The 27,159-nt window shown below is 34.3% G+C and overlaps 1 protein-coding gene and 1 pseudogene across 1 annotated transcript in view; both read right to left on the bottom strand.

Annotated features, from left to right (window-relative positions):
* DPP10 (dipeptidyl peptidase like 10) overlaps nt 1–27,159 on the bottom strand; it is an 883,075-nt gene that overhangs the window by 564,545 nt on the left and 291,371 nt on the right.
* LOC122746438 lies at nt 4,378–5,806 on the bottom strand (annotated as a pseudogene).

Here is a 27,159-nt window from a genome sequence, read left to right as displayed (position 1 = left end):
ATTCAGATGAGGCCTTAAGAACTAGCTCACCTTTATAACTGGCATACACCCCTGTGTCTAGTTATCCACATCCCAGTTCATAACAGAACTACTACTACTACTAAGTTACACCACAATTTTTTAAGAATTTAAGAATGTTTCAGCAGTTTTACTTAAAACCAGGATGCTTAAAATAATAGGATTGTATGATTTAACACTGTAAGGTATATCTAGTCCAACAAATCCATTTTAGAAGTGATAAAAGGGGGGCAGTTAGGTGGTGCAGTAGATAAAGTACCAGCCCTGGATTCAGGAGGATCTGAGTTGAAATTTGGCCTCAGACATTTGATACTTACTAGCTGTGTGACCCTGGGTAAGTCACTTAACCCTCATTGTCCTGATCCCCCTCCCAAAAAAAGTAAGGGAAAAAAACCTCTTGGGTTCATAGAGGTCAAACAACTTATTGAAGGTTGCACCATTAACAAATGACAGAAAAAGGACAAGCTTTTTAATCCCACACTGAAGTCCAGTTCTTATTCCACTGTAAAATGTTGTCATTGCTTGCATTGGGGAAAAGAAATATATTAGAAGGCACAAACTTTGTGATCCATTCTAGATCAAAATCTATGATTCTATGATCTAAAGCAATCATCTCCAAATTGTAGATCATGCCTTCAACTCAAGAAGTATATGATCAACCAATTGGAAGGTAAAAACTAAGCTGCATCTTCCTCTCCATAACAAATCATTGTGTTTATCTACAACACAAATACATCAACTCACATTCCCCATTCTCTTAACTTTCCTCAGAAATCACTGTCAGCCTTTTAGGACTGTTGTAATTGAAGTACTATAATCCAAGTGCTTATGCATTTATGCAGCAGTTGCATACATGAGATTGTGTGTATCCCTCTGCCACCCTTACCTAGCCAACTAATCCAGTTCCCCTAAGGACATCTAATCATTACATCTGGTGTCACTCAATGGGCAGACTCTGTGCTTAGGCAATAACCAGTGATTGAGATATCCTTTTTTTTTTTTTCATTTTGGATGGGATGTTGTGAGACATAATATGAATAAGTATGACTCATTACTGATCTCATATTATCTTTCCCCCCTAAAGGTTAGTATTACTGTCAAGGACACCATAAGACTTCTAGTCTCACAGGATCCCAATCTATATATTAGGTTCCATAAATCATTCTCCTTCATGCCACTCATTCAATCAACTGCCAGATCTTATGGTTTCTTCATGCACATTATCACATATTTCTCCTTATTTCTATTCACAGGGCCACCACCTTATTGCAGGTTCTCACTATCTCTGGCTTAGACTAACAATATTCCCATAACTGATTTCACTGATTTAATTCTTTCAATTCGAATCCATTCATTACCCAGCTGCCAAAATGATTTTCCTAAAGTTTAGTTCTGATTATGACTTCCTTATCTAGCAAATCCTAATTAATCTCTTTATCTATACCATCTATACACTTATATCTGTATATATTTGCTTAAGGATCAAAAATTTCATCTTTATCTTATTCTTGCCTAACTTACATTAGCAACATATAATTGTATAAATGTATAAAATGTATCATACAATGGAATTGTGTTTTGTAAAGAATTAATTGTTATTTGAGGGTTTTATGCCTCGGTGCGCCCTGGCTTGGGGCTCCGCAAACCGCACGGTGCTCCACCCACTGGTTATAGCCATTGCCAGGGCTCTGGCACTTCATGTCATCACTACTCACAGACGCCTACATAGGCCTGGCAAAATTATAGTGATTGGAAGCCTAGTGAGGGCAGTCATGTGACTGTCAGAGCGGCCATCCCATTGGCTGGGGCTGTGTGGGGTGTTTCTAGGTTTGGGGAGGAGAATTGGGTATTCTAGGTGGAAGCTTGAAAAGCCACGGGCATTCTGCTGCGTATTTTCAGCTGATTCCTGGGCGGTGGTGTTTTTTCAGGTATTATAATTTCCCTTTCCCCATTTTATTTCTTTTCCCTTGATCCTATTGATCCTGTTTGCGTTTTCTTTTTAAGTTCGTTCTTGTTAAAATAAATCTTGTTCTGTTTTGAGGGAGGCTGCCAGTCTCCTTCCTTGCCCCAATATTTCAGCGAGCCACTTAATTAGCAATCCCCAATTAAAAATTGGTCCCCACAGTTTCTTAGTTTTAGGCATACAAGGTATTTTTAAAGGTCATTCTATTAGCTTGGAGTGAAATTAATTCACCCATTTTTCTTTCTGTGCAACTACAGGGGAGGAAATTATTTAAGTAAAGCATGGGGGTAAGGAAAGATTGCCACCAGATCACAACCACCAGATCATTATTGTTAGGATTAGGCACTATATAATATTATCTGCCAATTAATTTTTAGAAAACTGTATCAATAAATGGGAGGGGAAGATAATTGTGATAAATAGAATAACTCAAGTTCCCCCTTTTTAATAAAATACAAATCCCTAGGTTCAAATTCTGCCTTTTTCATTATACCTGTGTAGGTTAAGGTAAGTGATAGATTCTCTGATATTAGTCTTTATATCTGTAAAATTAGGGTGCTGGGTCAAATGGCTTCTTTTTTTCTAGGTGAACCCCACCACTGAGGAAAAAGAAAACTATTATAAACATGGTCAAGCAAAACATTTTCCTGTTAGTTATTTCAAAAAACAAACAAGCAAATACATTTGTCTTATTCTGGAGCTCTTTGCCTTATCAAGAGGTACCATGTCTCAGATAAATGCTGAAACATTAAACAATGTAATGATCAAATAAAGAATTAGAGTTCCAAATTCTTCCAAAGTTGTTTTACCACATCGTTGATCACTGTATAAATTGTTCTCTTGGTTCTGCTAATATCACTCTGCTCCACATCAGTTCATACAAATGTTCCAGCTTTCACTGAAAACATTCCCTCCATCATTTTTATAGCACAGTAGTAAGAGAAGTTTTATCACATTTATATATCATAACTTCTTACTTCTCCAATTTATTGAAACTTTCTCAGATTCCCATTATTTGCCACTTCAAAACCAGGTGTACATCTTTAGGTTTGTTTTCCTTAGGACTAATCTTTGTTTCTATTTTACCTTTCTCATTTCCTCCAATTTCACTATTGAGTAAAATGTACTCCAGTACCCAATTGTACATATGTGTCTGTATTCTTCTTTCCTTTGAGGATAAAATATCAACTGCTCTCACTATACCCTTCATTTGTATAGAGGTCTACTATCCCACTCTAATGGAATCATTTTCCTTAATTTTCTCTACCCTTCCCTTTGAGTATATTCTTCTTCCCCCTTTTCCCATTCTTCTTCTAAGATCATTAAGACAAAAAAGAACAACTTCCAGGCGTTGTGAAAAATTAGACTTTTTTATGACCTCTGATGATAGGGTTCAGAGAGAACTTATGCCATCTCCTGATATTTGAAGGTAGGCAGTTTATCCTTGTTTTTAGTGTTCATTCATATTTACCTTTTAATGTTTCCTTTCTTTCCTATGTTTTCATGCAGCTATCACCTTCATCAGGAATTCTATTGCCATTCAAGGTTTATTTTACTTCAGTAGCATTATATTCACCTTTGCTTAAGTCTTTGCCTTCTGGAACATATTTCAAGTTCTCTGCTCCTTTACAACTGTGCCTACTAAATTTTATGTGATCCTAGCTGTGGATCCTTGGTATCTGAACTATTTACTTCTGACTGTTTGCATTTTTTGACTCAGAAACTTCGAACTTTGGCCTGGAAGTTTTCATTTTGGAGCTTCTTTTAGAAAGTGAATAGTAGTTTCTTTGTTTCCATTTTTTCCACTGGTTCTAAGAAATCTAGACAGATTTTTTTTTGTCTAAACTCCTTTTTTTTTGGTGCTAACATTCAGATTGTTCCAATGATTATATTTTTTCCCCTCAAGTTCTGTTCCAAATCAATTGTTTTGCAATGAGATACCTTACATTTTTTTCAATATTTTTACTTTGTTTTTATTTTTTATCATCTCATGGAGTCATTAGCTTATATTTAGTCCTTTTTAATTTTCAGGGAGTTTATTGCTGGGGCAAGGCATTTTACCTCCTGGGGCAACTTGTTAATTATTTTTCCAATTCGTTTTTCTTTCATGTATTCACTTACTTTGCTTCACTTCTTCCGAGCTTTCTAGTTGTTTGTGCCCAACTTACGCTTTTTCTAAGACCTATAGAATATTAGGGTCATTCTCTTTTTCTGTATTTGTGTCAAGCATTCTTGCTACCATAATATTTTTTTTTATGGTTGGTCATTTACTCATTCTCCAGGTTACATGTGTTTAAAGAAGTTTATTTGGTAGGTCATTGTATTGCTTGTTACGTCCCCATCATCTGGGCTCTAATTCTACTTCACACTCTTTCATTCATGAATGAGTATTTTTGTTATTTCATCAGAGTGCAATTTCCTCCTTCCTGAAGATCCAGGTTGTACATATATAAGTCTCCATTATAAATTCTCATTAGTAATGAAAGAATCTTCTAAATTGTGGCAAGCAAACATATTTTTATGACTGCAAAATGGTAGTCAGACAGTAGTAAATGCTCTACCCTGGTTAAACATTGCTGTTACATTAGAGGAAAAATAGCTGGTAGAGGCCATAAGCCCTTTCCCAAAGTAACCAGTCCAGGTAGTGAGTTCCAACAGAGGTTTCTCTTTCACAGCCTCAAGTTTGAAGATGTGTAATGTTTCAGAGTTACTGAATGCAGAGAAGAATATTCCCCTCATGTCAAGGCCAAAAGGCAGATGCTTACATACCTCTTCACTCCTATCCAGAACTCAAAGATTTTCTTTTCTTCTGAGATAGAAAAATACCTGTGTAATTTAAAATTCTAAATGTGGATTCTAATCTGTCCCCCCAGTTTTGGGGGGAAACTGACTAAAATCACTGATAAATGAGTTTAGGCTTTTTTAAGGGTTTATTGAAAAAAATAGTAAAAGAAAGAGAGATTGAGAAGAGATTTCCTGTAACTTGGCAAATCTAGCCTTCCTAATCTCCCCTTTCTGAAGTTCACTGCCATCACACCAATGTCTTGATGTCTTGCAGCCAAAGAGGAAGAACCTTCCTCCAGCATCTGCTTCCTGCTTCTTGCTCCCCTTCCAGAAATGGGAGGTTCCTCAAGCTGATTTGCTAGTGTCATTCAAATTCATTAAGTACCCTTAAGTACCAGCCAGACATGCAAAAGTCAGTCCCTCTTCCCCAACTCAATCAGCCCACATAAATCTCCAGGTGAACCCAAGTTCCATTATCTTGACACATACCCTTATCACATTACTCTTCTCAGAAGAAATTGCAAATTTTGTACCATTTGAATCAAAAGCCAAGGTTTCTAGGGGACTATCATTAGCTGGTATCATATTAGGGGCCCTCCAATTAATGGTTTTGAAGATCTGTACTTCCCCAATAGTGGCACTCTCAGGATAAGCCAGATAACATTGTCATTGTTTATTGACAGCACACAAAAGCCTTCAGAGTTAAGGGGGATTTAATCATGAATATTGCATATGGTATTGAAATATCTATAATTTTGTATTTCAGTACCCTCTTTAAAGTGGCAGATATAAAGCTTCCATAGACCTTTGAGGCTTACAAGGGTCACCAGGCTACTTGAAAACAATCTTTCCAGAACTACACACATCTTCTATATCAGGTGCATCAAGAAATCTGTTCCAGCTTATCCACAGAGGAAAGGAAGAAGAATTTGTAACCAGATTTACTACCTACAGTTAAGAACATGTTGTCCTGGTTGAAGTTGGCAAAGAGCAGCTGGTTGGAGCCATCCTTCCTCCTTGGCTCTGACTGGCCAGGTTCATTGTTGAGAGATGGGAGGGGGGAGGGTTGGGCTCTGGTGTTCTGCCCCCTGAGCTTGGAGAGATGAGGGAATTAGGTCCTGCTTCCTGCCCCACTCTCTGCCTCTGCATCTCCTCAGTTGTGGGTCCTCCAGCTGCTGCGGTTGTTGGTGCTACTCTTTCTGCTGATGTCACCTCCTCTGCTCACTGATCCAACTTCTGGCCAATTAGCTTCTGACATATTTACTTGTAGATGAGATCTATGATCCCAAGCATCAAAAGTTTAATATATTTTCCCCCATAATCAAGTCAACACCATAATCCTGAGACTTTGACAAGATACCTGAGTTGCCTGTGCTCATATAGCTAGGAAATATCTGAGGTAGGAATCAAATTCAAGTCTTTTGATTGGAAATTCAAGTCTGTTTCTCCTAAATAATGTTGAATTGTAACCCCAGAAATGTAGTAATTTATGAAAACATATGATATGGCATTATGAAGTTTATATTTCACTTATATATTTTTGAAAAAAATTAAGTATTCACCTTCTTTAATAAAAGAATGAATGCTTTGATATTTACCAATAACTACATTAAATTCCTCTCCCAGTACCAAACAAGAGTGTCATAAGTGAACAAATGGTGTATTTGAGGAAATATATTAAAATACCTTCAAATAATCAATTCTCAGTCCCTTTTGTATGGTGTAGTGAGTGTAAATAGGATACAAAAAAGAGGAATGACAAAAGGGAAAAGCATTTGCAATGTTTAATCCCATCACCCATAGATGGATTGGTGCCTGTTGTGCCCCAGAGAAGCAGCTGCAGAATGAGTAAATCATACACAACTTATCATCAGCTGAACTGTCAGTGCCTCTTTGGCAGAAAACAACATATAGTTAACATGTATTTATTACTAAACTAAAAATACTTTGTTTTAGTGTGTGCCAGATTAACTTTGCTTCCTCATGCAAGTGTATTTCAGTATGTTTGTGCACAGACAATAAGCCTCTTTGGAACTTTAAGCAAAAATACTTTCAACTAGTATTTCTCCTCTTTGAAACCTTGTACTTGCTTTTTAATTTAATTTTTTTTTAAACTGAGAAAACCAGAAAGATAGTAGAGCTGAATCCAGGAACTCTTTCCATTTCTTTCTGTATCCCCACAATTTAGCACAGGGTCTGAGACATGTAGGTGTTGTGAGAATCAGGGTGCCACCCCCTGCTGAGAAAGACATTGTGAGAACCAGGGCAGTTCCACCCTGAGGAAAAAGCATGCAGCTTGGCAACCAGAAGTTGCCTGGTTTCTGGAATTTACATCTATAGAACCTCCTGTAAATCATGTCAATCAATGGACCAGCCAATTAACTTGGAACTGTGTGTGGGGACCACCCCTCTTCTAGTCCCACAGAGAACTTCCATTAGAAACATGGGAGAATCAGCCTTTTTCATTTGGGAACTGACTATTGGCAGTGAGAGTAGAGAGAGTAGACAGACCTCTTTATTTCTCCATATGTTTCTCTTTACTAACACCTAATATACTTTACTAAATGCTTAATGCCCAAAGACTGGTGCTAAAGCTTCTAATTTAAGGTGACCATACATTGGATTTTTAGATATCAAAGTTAGATTTTTAAACATCACAGTGCTTAATGATTGACTGATCATCCACTGACAATCCATCTGTATTCAAATGTCCTGTCTGTGGGAAAAGTTGGGGGAAAAGGCCAGGGGAAGGAGGGAGAGAAATTCATGGTGGTATTGACATAATGGTCTCTTAAGGTATGGTGGTATATTTTTGTGTTATTTTATGTAATTTAATATTCTATTTAAAGATGAACAAAACCATTAATAACTCACTAGAGAGAATTTTAAAACAAAATAGTTTTGAAATCAAATTTCTATAACACCCTTTTGGTCAGGAGCAGCTAGGTAGCACAGTGGATAAAGCACCAGCCATGGATTCAGAAGGACCTGAGTTCAATTTTGGCCTGAGACACTTGACACTTACTAGCTGTGTGACCCTGGGCAAGTCACTTAACCCTCATTGCCCTGCAAAAAACCAAAACAAAAACCAAAACAAAAAAACCAACAACCTTCCCTTTTGGCCAACTTACATGAATTTCAAGATGAACTTCCTTATACTCCATTTTGAATGGTGTTATACAATTTTCCAGTATGACTGTTCAATCATGACTAGAAACCAGTCTTGAGAAGAGTTAGAGTATGGGGTAGGTGTGGACATTTCATCAAAGCAGGGTGATAGAGTAAGGAGAGTTAGGAACTATCCCAAGCTAAAAACATTTCCCTCCCTTCCCCTAACTGTTAAGATCACCTGGCAAGATAGGGTAAAAGACACTGAGGTTCTTTTTTTCTAGGCGAACTGCCAAGTATTCAAATTTTACTAGAGAACACACAGCTAATGAGCTGGCTGTGTTGTTCAAATGGTCAAAGTAGCTTTGCCTAAAAGGCTATTTTATGGAGAATGCACGCAAAACAAACACTCACAAGAGGGCAGAAGAAGCAATAAAAAGACACTCTAAAGATCTCTCTGAAGAACTTTGGAATTAATTATGAGACACGTGAGGCATTGGCACAGGAGTGGCCAGCATATTCCCACCTCAAAGAAGGTGCTGTGCTCTATAAGTAATGCAGAATTTCAATAGTACAAATGAAATATGAGAGGCACAAATTTAGAGATATAATCACTCCAAATGTTCACATGGACTATTTATACCTGACATGTGGTAGAGTCTTTTGAGCTTGCATTGGTCTCATTTTCCACAGTTGTATATACTGTACCTCTATTGCAACACAGTGATAACATTTTGGGCCTCTTTAAAAATGAAAGACAGCAGTCAACCAATGATCAAGGATGATACAAACAAAATTAATTAATCAACAAGGATTTGTTCAGTAACTAGTATATGGTAGGTACAACAGAGATTTGAAAGGCGTACCATTTCATAAAGCACTCTGACCACATTCACTTTATTCCCAAATTTGCTTCTTACTCCCTGGACTCATTTTCTTATTATCTGGTTTGTCACCTTCCTTTCTAGCTACTCTTTATAGTCCTCCATTAGAATTTAACATCCTTGAGGGTAGGGACTGCATTGGGTTTTTTTGTTTGTAATTTTATCTACAATGACTAGGATATAGTAAACACCTTTTTCCTTCCTTCTTCCCTCCCTTTCTTTCTTATCCTTTCCTTCTTCCTTCCATCCATTATCTCTCTCTGTCTTTCTCTATCTCTGTCTCTGTCTCTGTCTCTCTCTCTCCACTTGTCTAATTATCATTTATCTATAGTGTAATTAAGCTAGTACCTACCCACAAAAGTTTTGCACTAAATCAGTGAAAAGTATGTATGATATAAACACATGGCATGTGGCTGCAGTAGCAATTGTTGAAAAATATCATTTGAAATCAGAATTTATGATACAGCATTATAAAACCAGTCAGGTTTGTGTTAGATATCACATAAAAAATTAGACTGTTAGATTATGCAGGAACCTTACATATCAATAGCTAGATAGTACATTGGATACAATGTTTGCTTCTGAGTTTAGAAGAGATAAGTTCAGATACTATCTAAAACACTATCTCGATTATCCTCTCTGTCAACCTTACTTTCATCATCTTTAAAAGGGGGGGGGGTAATAATGGCACCGATTGCTTAGGGTTATTGTGAGGATTAAAGAAAATGACATCAGTAAATCATTTTGCAAAACTTATATCGCCACTATGCCCAAAGGTTCATAAAACTGTATATAACCTTTGACCCAATAACACCAATATCAGGTCTGTATCCCAAAGAGATGGAAAGAAAGGGAAAAGGGACTTTATGTACTCTGTGCGTGTAAGTGTGTATGCATACATATAAAGAATTAGGAATTATGGGGATGCTCAACAATTAGGGAAGGGCTGAATATAGGTGGTATATGACTGCAATGGAACATTATTGTATTATAAGAAATGATAAGCACGATAGTTTCCAAAAAACCTGGAAAGACATGAACTAACACAAAGTGAAGAGAGCAGAAGGAGAAGACCATTGTATACAGTAACAGCAATATCATATCATCATCAACTATGAATGACAACTATTCTTAACAGATCCAAGACAATTACAAATGACTTACAATGAAAAAAAAAAACAGATGATATCCACCCTCAGATGAAAAATTTTTAGAGTTTGACTGCATATCAAAGCATGTTATTTTTCACTGTATTTCTTTGGGGATTTTTTGTTTGTTTTCTTTCACAACATAACTAATATGAAAACATATTTTGGATCATTTCCCATGTATAACCTATTTAAAAATGTTTACAATCTTGGGGTGGGAGGAAGGAGGTGATTTGGGACTCAAAATAAAAAAAATAAACAAATGCTAAAAATATTTACATGCAACTGGGGAAAATAACATATTTAAAAATAAAACAAACAAAAATCTATACCACTGTATAAATATTAGCTATTATCACCTACTTCAATATTTCAACTATTTAAGGAATACCTTTGAGCCAAAGGAAGTAGACTAGAAAGAAACATCTCTAGGAATCTTTAGAAAGTAATTGTTACCAGGCATCTCACATTACAAACCTTCTTGAAAGTAGTTGTGCTGTTTAGGACCCATGTTCTATATAATCAAGGATTTCTAATATTCTGTTATTGATTTTTAAACTCCTGGATTCCTTCCAAGATTATGATTCCTGTATACCCCCCCCCTTTCTCTTAGAATTGAAAAATAATTATCTTACTTTGGGGAGGAATTATGGAAATTTCCAAGATTTCTTTTGATAAAATGATATGACAACATAGGATTTTCAGGAGCATTGAGTACTAAAATATAGGGCCTCCATAAACCTTGATTGTGCCACTGATTAATCTCCTGAACTATCTGCATAAACCTTCATTATTATTCTTCAAAATTTCTCACCTTTATTTAAAGATAATCCAAGGTTCTATGTGAGAGGGACATATGGATATGACCCTCCACTGAGATGGAAAGTGCCCCCCCTTCGGCCTAGTGATCTGATCTCAAAGTCTTAAAGCCCCTTAAAGCCCCCTATTTCTCTCTCTCTGTTTTTTTTCTCTAGAGAGAGGCAATAACGGGAAGCTACTATCCCCCTTTCTAAATATAGGCACATCAACTTTAAAATTGCTTCATAGGGTCTGCACCGAGACATTATGTAGATATGATAAATTGTTGCTGAAACATGAAATTTTGCAAAATAACCTATGGCTGAACCCCTGAGGTTGGGGCACTCTGACCCAGGAGAGAGGGACTTATCACTGAACATCCCAGGAGAAAGATTTATTGCTGAACCCAATTACCGCATTTTTGCTCAAATTAGATGTCTGTAAAAAGTATAAAAACTGCTTGATTTCTAATCCCGGTGTGTCACACCTCCTGGTTGTCCCAGTGAGTGTGGTACACCTTTCTTTCGAAAGAAATAAAATCAATGCTTCGGCCTCCTTTCTCCTCGAGTCTCTATTACAGGGGTCAGTGGGTGTACTTCCCATCCCACTCATATATTATCAGTCATATTCACTCCTAGATATTATTTTTAAAATTCCATGTTACATTTTCTACTATTAGTTCCTTCTGCCATGGTTATTTCTATTCTGCTTACCAAGGTTAAAAGAATGGCATCTTATCTGAAAATAATGATATAAATGTGCCAGTATACAGTATGAAAGAAGGGACACCATTATCAAAATGCACTCAACAAAAAATCAAAGAAAAAAGAAGCAGTAATTTTATAGAATATCAATTGTCAGTCACAACTACTTCTTGACAAATGGTTGAAGTAAACACTGAAATCTTGGAAGGAATCCAGGAGTTTAAAAATCAATAACAGAATAATAGAAAGCCTTGACTATATAGAACATGCGTGCTAAACAGCACTACTACTTTCAAGAAGTTTTGTAATGTGAGATGCCTGGTAACAATCATTTTACTACAAGAGTATAGTCTAAAAATTAGATATAAAATGAAAAGAAATCAGTAGGGATGAGTAGTACATAATGTTATAGTCAGGACAAACACAATTTCAGGAACATTAGTACCTCCCGATGCTTCACAATGATCCATCAATGAAAGGAGATGTAGGAGAGCCAACACTCCAATCCCCTTTACATTTTTTTCAGGAAGGATTTTAATCAATAATCAAATCCTCTGAGTATACTGATGAAAGATCAAAGGTTCACGATTCTCAATCTATGTATCAACATGCCGATAAAAGTATGATTTAAAAAAATTATTTCCCTAAGTATAACTTCTTTTCCTATAGTATCAACATTTAGTAATTTCAAGGGATAAAACCAATTTCCAGCTACTCAGATGAATGCCTTGAGATAACTAGAAAATAAACCTATGGGATTCCCAAACTATAGTAATCCCTTTGCATGTATCTGAACTTTTAAAGCAAATGTATTATTACTTTCCACCCCAATTCAGAAAGTAATATAGACTTGGCCTTCTGTCCAGAGCATGAGGAGAGAAGTGAGTTTTCTTTCCTGAACAATTAATTAAGAAAGTGTTTTCATGATGACTAAGAGCCATTATGGCTTCATTGAGAACTGACCGTGTCAAAGAAATCTTCTTTCTTAATGGAATCTAGGTGGCCTAATTGATAGAGCACTGGGCTTGAAGTGAAGAAGACCTGCATTCAAATGATTTGAGATTATGATTAATATTTAAGATGTAAATTATTAATAATCCACACTTATTAGAGGTATGACAGTGGACAAGTCCATTAACCTCTGTTACCTCAAGTTTTTGTTGGTGTTATTGCTGTTACATAGTATTTTATTTTTTCTCAATTATATGGAAAAACAATTTTAACATTTTAAAAAAAATTTGTTTTGCAAATTTTCTCCCTCCTTTCTTCTTCTCCTCCCTTCCCAATATAGTAAACAATTTGATATAGGTTATGTATGTGCAATCAAGAAAAAAACATATCTGCATATAAATCATGGTGTGAAAGAAAATAAAAAAAATGAAAAAACTGAAAAATAGTATGCTTCCAGCTACATGAAGAATTGCTAAGTTATTTCTCTGGTGATAGAGAGCATTTTTCACCATCCGTCCTCAAGATTTGTCTTGGATCATTGTATGGTGAACAGCTAAATCATCACAGTTAATCATCATATGATATTGCTATTACTGTTTACATGTTCTCCTCATTCTGTCCACTTCACTTTCCCTCAGTTTATGTAAGTCTTGAGCTTCTTGAAATTAGAGTGCTTATCATTTCTTATAGTATTTGATAACAATCATATACCACAACTTCCTCAACCACTCCCTGATGGACAATTCTTCAATTTCTAATTCTTTGCTACCAAAAAAGAACCTCTATAAATATTTTTTGTATATCTATGTCCTTTTACCTTTTAAAAATTCTTTGGAATGAAAATCTGGTAGTAACATTGGTGTGTATACACAGTTTTATACCCCTTTGAGCCTAGTTTCATTTTGTTCTCCAAAGTGATTGAACTAGTTCAAAACCACAGGAAGTTCATTAGTGTCCCAATTCTTCCACATCTCCTCCAATATTTATCATTTTCCTTTTCTGTCATGTTAGCTAATCTAATAGGTATGAGTGATACCTCAGACTTGTTTTAATTAACATTTCTCTAATCAATAATGATTTAGAGCATTTTTAATATGACTATAGATGGTCTTGATTTCTTAATCTGAAAACTGCCTGTTCATATCATTTGACCATTTATCAACTGGTGAATATTTATATTCTTATAAATTTGAATCAGTTGTATATATACATATGCACACATATGTATATGTATATGTGTGTGCATATATATATTGTATATGTGTGTATGCATATATATATGTATTTTTTTAGAAATGATAACTTTTTCAGAGAACCTTGATGCACTTTTTCTTACCTATTTCTTTTCCTTACACTCACGGTTGCATTAGTTTTCTTTGTTAACTTAATATAATCAAAGTTATCAATTTATATATCATAGTGCTTTCTATCTCTTATTTGGCCATAAATTCTGCCCCTATCCATAAATCTTATAGGCAAACTATTGCATGCTCCCTTAATTTTTTTATGGTATCTCTAAATCTAAATATTTTGACCTTACCTTACTATACAGTGAAATATATTGACCTATTTCATCTTTGCCATATTATTTTCCAGGTATCCCAGCAGTTTTTGTCAAAAAGTGAGTTCTTGGGACAGCTAGGTGGCACAGTGGATAGAGCACCGGCTCTGGATTCAGGAGTAGCCAAGTTCAAATCCGACCTCAGACACTTAACACTTACTAGTTGTGTGACCCTGGGCAAGTCACTTAACCCCAATTGCCTCACTTAAAAAAAAAAGTGAGTTCTTGTCCCAAAAGCTTGAGTCTTTGGGTTTATCAAACACTAGATTAGGATGGCCATTTGCTACTGTTACTTGTGTACCTAATGTATTCCAACGGTGCACCACTCTATTTCTTAGCTATTACCAGACTGGTTTGATGACAACCACTTTACAATACAGTTTGAGATCTGGTACAACCAATTTCCCTTCCTTCCCATTTTTTCCACCAATTACCTTAATGTTCTTAACCTTTTGTTCTTACAGATGAATTCTGTTATGATTTTTTTCTGGTTCTACATAAAATGTATTTGTAGTTTGATTGAGATGGCACTAAATCAGTAAATTAATTGGGGATAATTATCATTTTTCTTATTTGGCTCAGTCTACCCATAAGCAATTTTCCAGTTGTTTATATGTTTTTATTTGTGTGACAAGTATTTTGCAACTCTGTTTATTTAGTTCCTGTTTTGCCATAGCAGCTAGACTTTTGAATATTTTACATTGCCTACATATATTTTAAATGAAATTTCTATTTTGGTTTTCTGGCTTTCCAGTCACAGTTTAATTAGTTCTGTGGGTTATTTTCTGTAATGCCAGATGAACAATGAGATCTTTTAAAGAAACCAGTGTTTTGCCATTGCAATGGTAGCTTTTGCTTGTATATCCTGGAAATTTCTGGTTCTATGTCTTGCTGATGGACTTTGTGGTCATAAATGGAAATGTTGATGATTGATGTGGGTTTCTTTTATATCCTGCCAATCACTAAAGCTGTTGATTATTTCAACTATTTTTTTAATTTGATTTTTTTAGGCTTATCTAATACACCATCCTCATTGCTCATTCTATTTTTTGAATATATTTCTCTTCTCAAATTTCTATAGCCAATATTTCTAGTGCAATATTGAATAAAAATCATGATAATACACATGGTTGCTTCACACCTGATATTATTGGGAATATTGTTAGCCTTTCTCCATTATAGATAATGCTTGCTAATGGTTTTTGATATAAAATACTTATCATTTTAAGAAAAGGTTTATTTATTCCTGTGCTTTCTCCTGCTTTTAAAAAAAATTACAATGAGTATTATATCACCTTTTCTGTATCTATTGAGGTAATATTATTACTTCACTTAGTTTTGTTATGGATATGATCAATTATGCTGATAATTTTCCTAATATTGAACAAACCCAACATTTCTAGTATAAATCCCATCTGGGATAGCGTATGGTCTTTGTGATATATCACTGCAGCATAGTATTTTAATTTTAAAAGTTCACATCAATATACATTAGGGAAATTGGTCCACAATTTTCTTTCTCTGCATTTGCTTTTCCTGGTTTAGGTCACAGCAGCATATTTGTATCATGAAGAGTATTTGATAGGACCCCTTTAACTATTTTCCCCAAATAGTTTATACAACATTTGAATTAGTTGTTCTCTAAGTAATTGGTAGAATTAATTTGTTTATCCATCTTGTGCTAGGGTTATTGTTGTTGTTGCTTTTGTTTTTTTTTAGGGAGTTCATTTATCACTTGCTCAATTTCTTTTTTCAAAATATAGGGTTATTTATGTATTCTATTGTCTCCTTTGTTACTCTTGGCAATTTATATTTTTGTATATATTCATCCATTTTACTTAGATTGATAGAATTTTTCAGCATTTAATTGGGCAATATAGGTCCTAATAATTGCTTTAATTTTATTTTGTTGGTCATAATTTCACCCCTTACATTTTTGATACTCATGATTTGCTTCCCTTCTTTTTCTTTTTAATTAAATTGACCAATATTTTGTCGACTTTATTGTTTTTACCTAAATCCACCTTCTAGTTATATTAGTTCAACTGATTTCTTACTTTCAATTTTATTCATCTTTCCTTTCATTTTCAGGATTTCCAAATTAGTGCATAATTAGGGATTAAATTAAAATTAATTAAATTAAAATTTAAAATTTTCTATTTTCCCTTTTCTAGTTGCATTCTGCATTTACTGATAGGTTTTTCCTCTATCTTCCCCCCAAGTACTGATTTGGCTGAGTCCCATCAATTTTGGTATGTTATCTCATTGTTTTCATTCTCTTCAGTGAAATTATTTATCATCTCTAAGATGTTTTGGTCCATTTATTCTTTGTAATTAGATTTTTCTAGTTTCCAATTAATCTTAACCTATGTTTTAGTTTGTTTATTGAATGTATTTTATTTTTTAATATCTGAAAAGGATGGATTTAGTATTTCTGGTTTTATTCATTTGGTTTTGAGGTTTCTATGCTTTAAAAAAGGATTTTCCTTAATATTCCAATTTAAATTTGTCTGGAGTTCCATCATATCTGAGAATTCCTGAATTATCATTCATATTATATGTCTATAAAATTAAAACTACTTCGTACAACTACATTACTACAGTTTAATGTTAATGTTTCTGATGCTTCTTGTGTCTCTCCTAAAATTTCTCATGGGCCTTGATACCCCAAATCAATGTGAGGACACTGCTATTTATTTTCCTCCCTAATCCAGAACACTGGGCAGGTGGATAGTAGAGTCAGAAATATGTAAATTTAAATCCTTCCTCTGACACATACTGGCAGTATGATCATGTTGAAGTCATTTAATCTCTCAGTTCCAGAGAAAACTGTCTAAAATGACAGAGAAGCTGCCAATCTGAATCAAAGTAGGGAGTTTCTTTATAAGAATTTCCCTACAACAGAGGTATCAAACTCAAGCTATCCAAACAAAAGAGGGCAAAAACACCCCATTTCTGTCCAAATTAAAATTAATTTGGACATTAAGATAAAATAGATAAAAACACAATATGAATCTGACAGATATGCCTTTCTATTAGTTTTATAAAAATTATTTTCCAACATAATGGAATAACAAATTCAAAACAAAAATATAAATAAAACCAAACCCTTCTTTTTATCATTTTTGTTGAAAAGTTCAAGTGGCAGAAACATTAGTAGTGAAAGTTAGTAGAAAGAGCACACATGCTGGAATAAGATGGGCTGAAAGTAATATCCAACCTCTGGCATGTAAAACTTATAAGACCTTGATCAAGTAATATAATTTCCTTGGCCTTTACTTTCCTTTTTCTGTAAAATTAGAAGTTTGTATTAAATGGCTTCTAATATCCTTTCCTGCTACTCTGATAAATACAATGATCCACAAAATTTTCAAAGGACTCATGATGAAAAATCCTATCTGCCTGCAGAGATATAACTGCTGAAATCTGAGTGAAGACTGAAACATAGCTTTAGACATTTCTTTATTTTTCTTTTTTTAAAAAAAACATGGTTAACATAGAATCATGTTTTTATGACTTTGCATAAATAATGGGTGTCAGATTGCTTGCCTGATCAATGGTTGGGGGAGGGCTAAAGAGAGGCAGATAATTTGGAAATTTAAAAAAATTAAATGAATGTTAAAAGTATAATTAAAATTTGAAAATCCTTAAAATTCCCTGTTTAAAACTCAGTTTAAGAGACTACCATACATTGCCTCGCTGTCATTCAAAAAATCTCACAATTTGTTATTGTTGTTTTTTATTACCAAAAAAAAATACTAATGAATTTTTCACTGTCTTCCATAGGTAACATCATGAAAACACTTATAGAAAAATGTTGTCATCTCATTTTAGTCATTGAAAGTAAAATGTTGTCTATATTTTAGCATTTCCTCTCTTCATAGGCTAAATCTACTTGTTTTTATATCTTAATTACTGATACTATACCCTATTTATAAATTTAAATAATTTGATAAGATTAATATATATTTCTTACAAATTTGCTTTTTTATCTTTCAAGCCATTAGGGACAAATTTACACTAAATCATTTAAATTTAAATCCAGTGAGCTTTGGCTAGAAAGTTAATTTTGACCTGTGCTGTATCCAGGATTTTATGTATGTATGTGTGTGTGTATGTATATACACATATAAGCAAATATATACTTGATCATATATGTGTATATGTATTGTATATATGTATGCATACAAGTGTGTGCATGTATGAATAATGAGAAAAACTAATTAAAGAGTCTAAGTACAGAAAAAACACAGCTTGGAAATTGTGACAAAGCACCAGAAATTAGAAATGTGAATCCATTTTGCATACACAAGCTGAGTTTAGTGAGGGATATTTCTTTTTTTTTTTTTTTGGTGAGGCAATTGGGTTTAAGTGACTTGCCCAGGGTTACACAGCTAGTAATTGTTAAGTGTTGGAGACCAGATTTGAACTCAGATCCTCCTGAATCCAGTGCCAGTGCTCTATCTACTGTGCCACCTAGCTGCCCCAGGGATATTTTTTATTTTTTTAATTTATTTTATTTTTTTAAATAAAAGTATTTTTATTATTTTTCAGTTACATGTAGAGATAGTTTTCAACATTTGTTTTTATAAGATTTCCAATTTCAAATTTTTCTCCCTCCCTCCCCTCCCTCTCACCCTCCGCTAGACAGAAGGTAATCTGATATAGGTTATACACACACACACACATACATACACACACACACACATATATGTATATGTATGTGTATAACATTAAACATATTTCTGCATTACACATGTTATAAGAGAAGAATCAGAGCAAAAAAGAAAACCTCAAAAAAGAAAAACAACAGCACCAAAACCAAAAGAAATAGTATGGTTCAATCAGCATCCATATTCCATAGTTGTTTTTTTTTTTTTCTGGATTTGGAGAGCCTTTTCCATCATGAGTCCTTTGGAACTTTCTTGTACTGTTGTATTGGTGAAAAGAATCTAGTTTATCACAGTTGATCAACACATAAGGTTCATGATACTGTGTATAATGTTCTTCTGGTTCTGCTCATCTCACTCATCATCAGTTTATGCAAGTCCTTCCAGGTTTCTCTGAACTCCTCCTGCTCATTGTTTCTTACAGCACAGTCGAATTCCATTACATTCATATACCACAACTTGTTCAGCCATTCCCCAATTGATGGGTAGCCCCTCAATTTCTAATTCCTTGCCATCAAAAAAAGAGCAGCTATAAATATTTTGGATATGTCAGTCCTTTTCCCTTTTTTATGATCTCTTTGGGAAAAGGGATATTTTTAAAAAGCAGAATTGGTGGAATCTAACGAATAATGCTATACATGAGACAGAATAGTCAAGAATGCCAAAAATTACAAACAAGAAACTTTGTATATCTTTGAAGAAAATTGTAAACTAGCATATTAAAATATTTTTATTCCCCTTATATGATTTGGGTCAAAAGTATACAAAACTAAAAATAGATATATTAACATCAACATATCATACATATTCACACAGTGTATTCATATTTATATAGAGAGTCATAACTATACATAATCAAATTAATATGAAATTTTGTTGATTTAGAATTTCCTCTCAGTGATATAGGTTTCATTTGATCCTGTCCTGTCTGACCTGAATGAATCTTTCTGATATGCTTACCATTATTTCAACACTAATATCTATCCAATATCCTAGAAACCTCCCTTCCTTTTCCTTAAAACTGAAAGAAAATCAGAGGGAGGCACTCCAAAAGTACAGCTGTCATCCATCACTGTCATCACAACACCATTGTATAGCTATTTTTTGCTGCTATTATTATTATTGTTGCTGTTGTTGTTAATTTTTTGCAGGGTAATGAAGATTAAGTGACTTTCCCAGGGTCACACAGCTAGTGTCAAATGTCTGAGGCCAGATTTGAATTTAGGTCCTCCAGAATCCAGGGCCGGTGCTTTATCTACTGTGCCACATAGCTGCCCCCATCCCATTATTCTTTAATCATATTTCCAACCTTCTTGTGGTCACCATGCAACTCTCCATTGGTTTCTTGGTAAAAACAATCTCTAATTCTTCAAAGATAAGTGTATTCTATATGCCCCTACCAAAGAGAATCATGAATATAAGTTTGACATTAAAGATTAGTTTTAACTTTTATAGGAAATATGTTCAATAAAGGATGTTTCCAATTTGCAAAAGCTAGGCAAAATCATTCTCCTCCATCCCTCTATGTATTATATATATATATATATATATATATATATATATATATATATATATATATATATATATATACATATATATAAATACAATATGTATACACACAATATTGTTTACACAATTGTAAATACTATGTACAATATTGTGTCCATATATATATATATATATACATACTATATGTATTTGTATGTTTATACATACATGTATACACACATACACATACACACTTCTGCCAAGATAAAAAGACTCCACCACACTTGGATCTTAATACCACTGTGGAAAGAGATAGCACTAAAAAGAATAAATGGAAGAAAAGCAACTTGACGGGATGAAGTCTATAAAAAGATTAATTTTGAAGATTACACTTTGCATGATATTAAAGGACTGATACACAGTATATCTGGAGGAGAGTACATTAAAGACATGGAAAAATTTGGTTTGTATTAATACCACAAAGAGTTGATTTAAGAACAAAAATAACCATTTGATTATAAGCCTAATCTCCAATACAAAAAATACATTATAATATTCAATCACATATGAGTTCATAACATTTTATATAAAGTTTTTAGGAGAGAATAATCAGGCTTTCTCAAGTGAACAGGTATAATTTGTAGAGATAGGGTATATGATCTGTGATGTCCTTGGCATTTGGAACTACCAGTTGAGGACATTTCACCTACCAATACAGTTCATATATATGTGCATATATATATGTGTGTGTGTGTATATATATATATATATATACATATATACACACACACACACACACACATATATATACACACACACACACACACACACACACACATATATATATATATATATTTACTTCAAAGTCTTAGAGGTTTATCTGGAGTACTGAGAGTTTAAATAGCATTCCCAGGTACATACATACCCTATGGAACTTAACTTAGGTTTTCCTGACTGATAGGCTCATTATTAATTACTCTTAGGTTTCCTCTATATCTTAAATATATCATTAAAACTACTTGGTCAAAATTTTATAACTAACATTTTAACCTAAGGATCAAGGCCTATCAAGGTACCTGTCTACTATATCAATGTCTGTATGATTCCTCATACGCCCATTAAATGAGTGATATTCACACACTTCAAAGAGACTGCTCAGCCAGACTGATTTTAGCTGTGCATTTACCAATAGTCTCCAACTTTTCTTTTTTGAGTCAATGCTAGTTACCACTTGTAAGGGAAAGCCTCTCTCTTTAATGACTTCTGGCTGTGTGATATTCCCAGTGAAAATTATATAAGCCAGTTAAAAGTGTCTTTCATACCCACTGTCAATTAAGCATGACCAACCCTGGTTCTATAGCATATCCTGAGCTCAGAAAAAATTTCCTATATGTATAAAATTTCCTACAGAAATAAATTATGCCCTATGAAACATACAGATATTTATTTCCCTTTCTGAAAAGAAATGAAGCACCCTTTTATCTTATATTTCAAATGAAACTCTAGTTTTCGGGGAACAAATTGAGATAAGATACTGAAAACATTGAAAACTGTATGTTCTCATCTGCTGAACTATGAAAACAACCCATTATAGACATTACATCCCTCTCTGTGTCTTCCTTCGTTTCTTTTTTTCTGTTCAGAATTTTATTATACAAATTACATGTAAAAGCAAATTTTGACATAAATTTTTAAAAACTTTGTGTTCCAACTTGTGTTCCTCCTTCCCTTCCCACCCCCTACCTCCAAGAACTCAACGAATTCAATATAAGTCCTTCAGAGTTATATTGGATCATTATATTGCTGAAAATAACTACATCCTTCCCAGCAGATCATCTTACACTATTGCTGTTCTTTTGTATACAATACATTTCATTCCATTTTAGTTCAAGTAGGTCTTTCCAGGTCTTTCTGATAGCATCTTATTCATCATAACTTTTATAAAGTACTTTAAACTTGACAAAGAATTTTCTTCACAATAGGCTGCCAAAGTAGGTACCATAGATTTTGCTATTATAATCAATCATCATAAATGTTTCCCTCCATCATATTCCCTTCCCATGAAATTTACCATGTTTTCTATCTTCTTTTGCCCTATTCCACCTCAAAATAGTTTTGCTTCTGACTTCCCTCTGCCCCACTCTGCCCTCCCTTCTTTCACCCATGCCTCTTTGTCCTCTTCCCCTCCTACTTTCCTGCAGGGTTAGATAGATTACTCCTCCCAATTGGGTGTGTATGTTATTCTCTCCTAGAGTCAACTCTGATGAGAGCTAATTCTGTGTTCCGAATTTTCTTCTTCCCTCCCTCTTCAAACCTCCCCATAAAATCAAGCAATTCAATACAAGGCATACATGTGCAGTTATGTAGAACATCTTCATCCTTCCTTGAAAGTGTTTTGTGTTTTACTGTTTCCTCCCCGAATCTGCCCTTCTTTCATTCTCCTCTCCCCAGCCCTCTTATCTCCTTCCTCTCCCACTTTCCCTCAGGGAAAAATATATTACTAGACCCACTTGAATATTTATGTTATTTCCTCTTTGAACCAATTCTCATGATAGTAAAGTTCACTCACTCCCCCACTCCTTCCCCCTCTTCCTCTACCCTCCATAAGCTTTTTCTTATTTCTAATTTATGAGCTAATTTTCCCCAGTCCACCTCTCCTTTTCCCTTTCTTCCAGTAAATTCCTGTTACTCCTTAACTTTATTTTAGACATGTCATTGTGGATTAGGTAGGTGGCACACTGGACAAAGCACTAGCCCTGGACCCAGAAGAGCCTGAACCCAAATTTTGAGGCAGACATAAGCCACCCAACCCTGCCTGACCCTCATAAAACAAGGATAAACAAAAAATAAATGCTTTACAGATATCATCCCTTGATATTCAGTTCACATCTGTGTCCTCTAAGTGTATTTCTTTCAGCTTCTCTAATACTGAGAAAGTTCTTATGAGATAGGAGTATTATCTTCCCATGTAGGAATGCAAACAGTTTAATATTTTAATAACCCTCATGATTTCTTTTGCCTTTTTGCCTTTTTATGCTTCACTAGGGTTTGTATTTGAAAGTCAAATTTTCTTTTCAGTTCAGGTCCTTTCATCACAAATTCCTGAAAGTCTTCTTTTTCATTGAAGTCCCAATTTTCCCCCAGAAAGATTATAATAAGTTTTGATGGGTAGGTGATTTTTGGCTGTGGTCCCAGTTCCTTTACCCTCTGGAATATCATATTTCATGCCCTCTGGTCCTTTAATGTAGATGCTTCCTTCTAGCTGCATGCAATATTTTCTCCTTGACCTGGGAGTTCTGGAATTTGACTATAATATTCCTTGAGTTTTTCCTTTTGGAATCTCTTTCCAGATGTGTCCAGTAGATTCTTTCAATGCCTATTTTACCTTAGGCTTCTAGAATATCAGGGCAATTTTCCCTGACAATCTCTTGGAGGATGGTTTCTAAGCTCTTATTTTGGTCCTGGTTTTCAGGTAGTCCAATGATTTTCAAATTATCTCTCCTATATCTGTTTTCTAGGTCAGCTGTTTTTCCAAGGAGATATTTCATATTGCCTTCTATTTTTTTATTCATTTGGATTTGCTTTACTGTGTCTTGGTTTCTCATAAAGTCACTAGCTTCCATTTGTTCAATCCTAATTCTTTGGAAATAATTTTCTTCAGAGAGCTTATTTATCTCCTTTTCCACTGGGCCTTTCAAGCTGTTGACTTTTTTCTCATGACTCTCCTGCATCATTCTCATTTCTCTTTCCATTCTTTCCTCCATATCTCTAAATCTTCCTTCTCTCTCTCCTACTTTCTCTTCAAATTCCCTTTTCAATGCTTCCATGGCCTGAGTCAAATTCATATTTTTCTTGGAAGCTTTGGATATAGGGGCCCTGAGGTTGCTATCCTCTTCTGAGGGTGTGCCTCGAACTTCCTTGTCTTTAAAGAAACTATGATTCTCAACTTTCTTTGATTGCTCATCTTGCCATCTTTTACTTGACTTTTAACTCCCTCTGTTCCAAGTTTCAAAGGGTCCGAGATGTTTTGGCTTGAAGAAGGCCAGGTTTTTCTCTTGCCTGCCCTGTTCTCTGATCTAAAGATAACCTCAAGCCAAATTGCTAATTAACCAGCCAGCAAAACTTTGTGTGCTGTGGTTCTTAGCTCTAATGAGCTTGTGCCCCTCCCCCACCTGGACCTCTTGCCACTCAAGATTTCTTCCTGGTTCCCTGTTGGGTTGAGATAGCTGAATTCTTCAATAGGTTCCACAGACACCCCTGTATTTCCATCCCCCCTCACCCCGTCCAGCCATTCAGCCCTCTCACCCAACCATAAATTTTGTTCCAGAAGATGCTGGTTCTGCAACTGATATTTGAGGCTTGGGGGCAAGTTTCTCTGGCAGAACCTGCCTGGGGACTGTGTTGGCACAATTGTAGGGTCAGACTCTTCTCACAGCCCAGCACAGTCTCCTCTAAGCAGTCTTTCACTGGAAAATAATCTCAGCTCATTTTTTGTGGGTTTTGCTGCTCTTGGGGTTATTTTATGGCTGTTTGGGGGGTAATTGTCTCAGGAGCTCTGTGCATTTAATGTCTTCCTTCTTGTCTGACAATTTTTGAGAGATAAGAATGTGTTCTAATCCTTTAATCAATTAGACTAAAATGTTTCCATTAAATGTATAAAGCAGGAATTTAAATAAGTTAAAGAAGTCCCTTGATTAGACATTCCTAAAAAATTTGTATGGTCCCACTCACTTATGCATTACAGATTTCAAACCAACATTTAAAAAAATTCAGAATGGGAACTCTACTAAAGTATACTCAAAATTATGTATCATAGAATTGTCAACTAAAAAGATATCTTTGTTGGGGCAGCTAGGTGGCGCAGAGGATAGAGCACTGGCCCTGGAGTCAGGAGTACCTGAGTTCAGATCCGACCTCAGACACTTAACACTTACTAGCTGTGTGGCCCTGGGCAAGTCACTTAACCCCAATTGCCTCACTAAAAAAAAAAAAAAAAAAAAAAAAAAAAAAAAAAGATATCTTTGAAAATATCTGGTCCAGCCTTCCTCCCAATGTATAAATGCCCAATATTATATTCCTGACATATGACCAGTTAATATTGTAATTCTCCCAATTTTTTATACTTCATTTCATAAGGAAACTACTTTTTTTGGATATTCATATTGAAATGTCTGATTTGGGTATATGTCTTATTATTAGAAAGTAATTCTTGATTTGACCTGATAATGCTTCAAATATTCAAAACTAACAGACCTTTTCTAAGACACCTATACTCCAGATTTAATATATTTCCTAAAACCATTTCTCATATTCACTTTCTTGATCCAAGGAATAAATTGATTTATTTCTAGGAAATTTATTGAGATAGTTATTATGAAGGGGAAACTGGGTCTTCATTGACTGAAGCATTTTATTCAAAACCAGAATTAAATGAAAAATTTTAAAAAGTACAAAAATATTTAATTACTTGCATTATTATACTATCTGCAGAAGAAACTAAAATAAAATTTCAAGAGAAGAACAACAATCCACCCCTGCCACATGTTGAAAATATTTCTTTTCATAATTCCACTTCCCTGAATTCTCTCCATAATGCAAATTTTCTTGATTTTATGTTATCTTTTTAAAAAATAGTTTTATGTAATTTTTTTATATTTTAAGTTCCAAAGTGTCTCCCTCTCTCCCTCCCCATGCCAAACTAGAGGCAACAATTTTGTACAGATTCATAAATATATGGGAAACTACACTATGTATAGTTCTTTTTATCAGTTCTCTCTCTCTGGAAGTGTAGAAGCTTCTTCTTTCCCAGATTCTTTGTAGTTGACTTAAGAATTTATAGTATTCAAAATAACCTGATTGTTTACAATTATTCTCCTAACAGTATTGCTATTAACTGTATACAACATTCAATTAGTTTTGCTCATTTCACTTTTGAGTATGTTATACAAATCTTTCCATGTTTTTCTTTTCTAAAATAAACCAGTCCTAATTTTTCCATATCCCCTTCAACATTTCTGACTTTCCCCTTCAATTATTTTAACCAATCTAAGAAGTATAAGATGATATCTCAAAGTTTTTTAAAAAAAAAACTTTGTCTCTAATCAAAACTTATTTAGAGCATTTTCACATTACTATATTTAGTTTTAAATTCTTCATGGAAAACACTGATCATATCCTTATCCACTGACCACTTAACAGTTGGGAGATGACTCATCTTCTTATAAATTTGACAGTTTTCTATGTATTTGAGATTATGAGAGCTTTATGTGAGAAAGTGTCTCTAAAGGTTTATTTCACCCCCACACACACACACACACACAGTTTTTGGTTTCCTTATATGGGCTATGTTGGTTTCATTTTTACAAACCCTTTTTAATTTAATGTAATCCAAATTTTCCATTTCCACATGTAACAATAGTCTCTATCTCTATTGTCTATTCATAAATTAATCTTCTATCCATAAGACTGCTATATGTTCCATGTTCTAGTTTTCTTATGATGACTCCCTTTAAACCTGGATTATGTATCTATTTTGACCTTACCTTTGTAAATGGTCTAAAATATGCATATGCCAGACTGTTTTCTAGTTTTTCCCAACGAATGTTACTGAATGGTATATTCTTATTTCAAAAGTTCAAATCTTTATGTTTGTCAAATCCAACGTTATTATAATCATTTACTACTGTGTATTACATGTCTACTTTGTCCCACTTTTTCTATTTCTAAGCCAATATGATTGAGTTCTGATGAATATTGGCTTATAATATACTTTACCATCTGGTACTGCTAAACCTACTTCCTTTATATTTTTCATTAATTCCTTTGATAATCTTGATCTTTTGTTACTCTAAATGAATTTTAAATTCTATTTTCTACTTTAAAAGTATTTTTTTAGTAATTCAAGTGAGAAGTCATTGCATAAATACATTAAGTTAGGTAGAATTGTCATTTTAATATATGCCATGTCTCTTAAATTGTTAAATATATTGTCATATATTTGGGCAAATAACTCCTATTAATAGTTTTGATTTCATCTTCATTAATTATATATTCACCCTTTTCATTTTTAATACTAGTAATTT

This window comes from Dromiciops gliroides, chromosome 3, assembly GCF_019393635.1.
Source record: "Dromiciops gliroides isolate mDroGli1 chromosome 3, mDroGli1.pri, whole genome shotgun sequence".
NCBI classification, from domain to species: domain Eukaryota; kingdom Metazoa; phylum Chordata; class Mammalia; order Microbiotheria; family Microbiotheriidae; genus Dromiciops; species Dromiciops gliroides.
This window is presented reverse-complemented; position numbering and strand designations above follow the sequence as displayed.